Raw genomic sequence first — 5,584 nt, forward strand, 5'->3', positions numbered from 1 at the left:
AAATTCTCAAATTACAAACCCTAATTTTTCAAACACGTTAAAAATATGGATTCCATAATATATATATCAAAATTCCCAAATTCCCAAATTACAAACCCTAATTTTTCAAACACGTTAAATATGGATTCCATAATATATATATATCAAAATTCCCAAATTCCCAAATTACAAACCCTAATTTTTCAAACACGTTAAAAATATGGATTCCATAATATATATATCAAAATTCCCAAATTCCCAAATTCCCAAATTACAAACCCTAATTTTTCATCATGAATTAAACATGGTAGGCTCTGATACCAATTGTTGGAAAAACCTTAATAACGTTGTGCTCAACAATCCATGTCAATTACATGATGAATAGCCAAAGGCGGAAGCGTACCTGTGGGAATTGCCATTAATGAAATCCTGAGATGATGATGATAGAGCCAATGGGTTGGGTGATCTTCCTCAGCAAAACACCCTGAAGACCTTGCTCTCTTGATGGGGATAGAGAGAACCAGAGAGTTTTCTCTTTTAGGGTTTTGAAACTGAATAGTCTTGTTGTGTTTGCCTTGGGGACCATTACCCCTATATATAACTATTATTAGTTATATCCCAAATTGCAGTATTTCCAATTCAGCCCCTCATTAAATTAGAAACTGCCTGGTATCTACACTATTAATTTTCATAACTATTATGCTCTTTAGCCATAAACTATTATATATTATTTGACCCCCAGTTTATTGGCTAATTATATAATGACCCTAACACACTTTATTAATTAATTACATATGTGACCCATAAATCTTACATGTCATACTTATAAACTTTATCACATTTGTAGACATTATGCTGTTTTATGCTATTAACATGAATTGTGTGAGTTTGTTCAAGATTCATTCTTTTTGTTTCTAACGATTTTAAATTGCAATGTTTTCGGTTGATGTAATTTATATCAATTTGAATGAATGAATATCGTTCTTTAGTAAAAAAAGAATTAATAATTGAATTGTTTATGTTTTAATATATTTATACAAAATAAATGAATAGATAAAACTTAATAAAGTTTATAATGAAAAATATTTATTTCACACATTTACACAAGCTTTTTGTAAAAAGTAGTTAAGCTTTATGTAGATTAATATAGTTAAACATGATTGCGTAAATAATTACATTGCGACACCTTAATAATCCATTCACTATGCCTATTACGCAAAATTGATATTTTATCCTCTTTTATCCTTTTTAATTTCACAACCTAACCCTCTCTTCATTCATTTTCACACGAGGGTGAAATCCTTAAATTTCCTCACTTGATTACGTCATCCTTTCCATCTCCATATGAACAATGAACAAACAAACAACTGCTTGACAATGTTAATTCTAGAATTCGCGAGTTTCATTTGTAAAAGTCCCATGTTGTTCCTTTCTTGTGTTTCCATCTCATGTGGGTGTTTTTACATGAAACACTAATTTTAAATGTGTGTTTTTACTGTTTTGTGAATTTTGACTAGTATATTTGAAAATTTAAATAAAGAAACATAAATAATGGCCACATATTTTAGAATGTAACTCTTTAAATTTAGAATACAATTCTTTGCATATTATAATTTTGTGTCGGCTACTCCAAATTTGTTAGTCAAGCTCCACCACTGTTTGGAAACTTTAAGTTTGTGAAAGTATATTTTTACCATTACGTCCAAAAACTTCAACTTGAATTTGTTGATTAAAACTTTAACTTGAATTTCTTGATTAAATTGCCGTTCTAGTGATGAGTTTGAGTTGGTAAATTACCTATATATTAGTTGTTGACAAAGAAAAACATGTAAAATAAATAGAGGTATTGTCGTAAAAGTTATTAAATGCAACACAAAATCTCAAAGAGCTAGGTTCTATATAATGAAATATATAATCTATTAAAAAAGCTCCAATATTTAGAAAGTATATTAGGGTTATATTGTGGAAGTCGTTGTTGCCTAGGTTGAAGAGTAGCTCTCCTTATTCTATGAATTTCTTTGTGTAATATCTCAATTTTATTTAACCAATTAAAAATAATTCTAAAATTAATAATAATATATTTAATAAATATTTTATACTTATTATTATTAATTAAAGAAAATCATCATTTTAAATCTGGTCAAATTTTGAATCTATGTGATTTTCACTACATTACATCTAACATTAAAATTAAAATAAGTAAATATAACAAATGAAATTAGAGATTGCAACCTTGTTTGCTTTCCTTTCCTTTTAGGTTTATCTTGCTTATATCTCTTTTTTTTTACAAAAAGGAAGTGAGTTTGGGCTCCAGGCCCAACTTCTTTTGGTTTATTTAACTATGTAGTCCATTTTTTTTTTATAGATCCACTCTTTATTTATTTATTATTATTCTTTGACTAAAATTTATTTTCTAAGTGAAACTTCATTTTACTTTTTTAAAATTGGATGTTCACCTTTTTAATTTCTCCTGAAAACAAAACACAAATGTTAACAAAAAATATTGAAATTGACTGAGATGAGACATCTTATTAATCTTAGATATTTATAACATTTGAATTGTGACAACTTGACGATATTAAATTTTAAAATAATAATAATTTTTTATAAATTGAATTTATCAAGATATGACATCTCAGTCCTAGTTTAAAACGCGTGAGTTGTGACAACTCTATGGTCTTAAATATTTTCAACCAAATTCAAACAAATATACTGATCATAATCAATTTCTCAAACTCGGGGTCTTTCTTCCTTCATCAAGTTAATAACCCCATTTTTTAACCAAATTCAAGTTTTCGCAACAAAGTGTATTTATTTAAAAGCAATAAACACATCCGCATTTTCTACCTAATAAATATGTAGCTTTGATTTCTCTATCGCGCCGGAAGATACATAGAAGCAAGATCGCACTCTTGTCAAACATAATAACAAATTTTTTTCTTCTATATTTCAAATATACTTTTATCATTAGATTCTATTCATAAAAAAAATTATATTTGCATTTTAAAAAGGAGAAAGAAATACATAAGTTAATATTAATTTTGCACAATTAATTATAGGTAACCGTATTTTAACGGATATCGTAGGGTGCAAATATCTTCCTTGCCCATAATCGACTTCCGAAATCAAAATTTGGTTTCAAGACCATTTTTATTTTTTTAAGGGTTTCCCAATGTTTTCTCTATTTTAAAATAAACTTTGGTGGCGACTACATTGAATTCGAGAAACACTCGAAATTTAGACTGCAACAACTGACGATTCCACTAGGGACTCTTAGAGAGTCAAAGCTAACATAATTAATTGTGCAAATTTTTTACTTTTATATTTATTTTTCCTTTCATTTTCTTTACTTTATGCCTTTATTGTTTATTAATTATTTTCTTGTAGTTGTTATCTTTATATACATATTTATATATGTGTGTCGAGTATTTTACGTTTATTGGATTGTGATTCTTTTCACACACTACATATTCACTTACACACACTTATGAGTGAAATCCTATACCCAGGTCTGAGTAAAACTTAAGTTTAGATAGGGGTTTAGTGGTAATCATTTTGGATATACATCCTATTTAATTATTAATAAGATCTCGTCTAGAGTGTGACTCCATTGGAAATACCTACATTTTGGATGTACTTCCTATTTTTAGTGATGTTTCAATATGAGTACCGGCTCTAGAGACCAATGAATTTTAGGATTGTAGAACCCACCCAAGAAAGAGTTCATGAATTTATAAGCTTATAGACTTTAAGATTTCTCCAATCTTGGATTGTGATTCTCTCACACACTACACTATCACTTACACGCACACTTATGAGTGAACCCCTATACCTAGGCCTGAGTGAAACTTATGTTTAGTTAGGGGTTTAGTGGTAATCATTTTGGATGTACATCCTATTTGGTTATTGCAAAGATCTCATCTAGAATGTGACTCCATTGGAAATACCTACATTTTGGATGTACTTCCTATTTGTAGTGATGTTTTAATACGAGTACCTGGCTGTAGATAGCAATGACTTTTAGGATTGTAGAACTCACTTAGGAAAGTGTTCACGAATTTAGAAGCTTATAAACTTTAAAATTTCTCCAATCTTGGATATAATGCATCTAAGTCATATCTTAGCCTTCTTGGTTTTAAATGGCATGATTGTTTTTGTTTTCTTTCTCCACCATTCGACGTCATTATACCTCTAAATTTTTCTTTGTTGCATCCATAATCATTCATTTTTATGTAGGTCCATTAGAGAACCATTGAGTTCTGTAACGCCCCAAATTTTTTATACGAATATTACTGAAAAATATTTATTTTCTTTTAGAAACAACTAGTTAATTTTTTTTTCTCATTAAAAGAACCTAATGTAATTTACTAAAATATTATTTATTTATTCATTTGCAAAATTAATATTCCAATTATTAGATCAATATTCATTTATGGTCCAAAATAAAATAAAGTCTCTTTAAGTGAAATTCAAAATAAGCAAGATTAACTGAAATTAATTACATTCAATTATTTACCAGCAAATGAAATCTCACTTCCGCATTTCTATAAAAAGTTAATGATGAAAAGTAAATAACTTTACAATCTACGACAAAATTTTTAGTAATACAAAATATTATTTTTAAAGTAAAGGTCTCATTTTCCCACGCGCGTGCACCAATCAAACATCATTCATACAACTTTTGAGATCATTAGTACCTAAATATTGGTGTAAGGGGTCAGTTCATCCCACAACAAAAATTAAACCAAATAATAAATTAACAACCATAAAATATAAATTTAAAATCTTTTCGTCATAAAAGATTTAAAGAAATTGGTTCTTTAATAGTTTTCAAAGATGTATTAAAAGTCATAAAATGTATCTAAATAAATCAAGTAGCAACCGTAGAGCAAATAATTAGATCAAAATAAAAATAACAATAGAATATATGCAAGTTGTGCATGCCGCTAAATGTATATGATCCGGATATAACCAGCCACACAGGCATCCACACAGATAGGTGTCCACAAAGATGCATATGATATGTCATGAAATGATAATGATGCTCAAAAGATACATACCACCCCCCAATTAGATAATCACACAAATCACCAGCCACTTAGGCAACCACAAAGATAACAATATTTAAAATCCAAATCACCAGCCACTTAGGCAACCACAAAGATAACAATATTTAAAACACAAATCACCAGCCACTTAGGCAACCACAAAGATAATATTTGGAACACAAATCACTAGCCACTTAGGCAACCACAAAGAGAACAATATTTAAAACGCAAATCACCAACCACTTAGGCAACCACAAAGATAAAAATGTTTAAAATACAAACCACCGACCAAATCACTTAGACAACCACATAGATAAAATATTCAAAACACAAATCACAAGCCACTTAGACAACCACAAAAATAATATTATTTAAAACACAAATCGCTCGTCACTTAGGCAACCACAAAGATAATATATTGAAGATTAAATTTTAATCACATAAGATATCAAAGTTTTATTCTCATAGACGCTTACAATCAAGAGTCAATAATTTTGTTATCCCAAATATATAACACACAAACACGTGAATAAATGTCTTGTAGTCATAACTTTCAT

This window comes from Cicer arietinum, chromosome 7 (genome assembly GCF_000331145.2).
Source record: "Cicer arietinum cultivar CDC Frontier isolate Library 1 chromosome 7, Cicar.CDCFrontier_v2.0, whole genome shotgun sequence".
In the NCBI taxonomy this organism is placed as follows: domain Eukaryota; kingdom Viridiplantae; phylum Streptophyta; class Magnoliopsida; order Fabales; family Fabaceae; genus Cicer; species Cicer arietinum.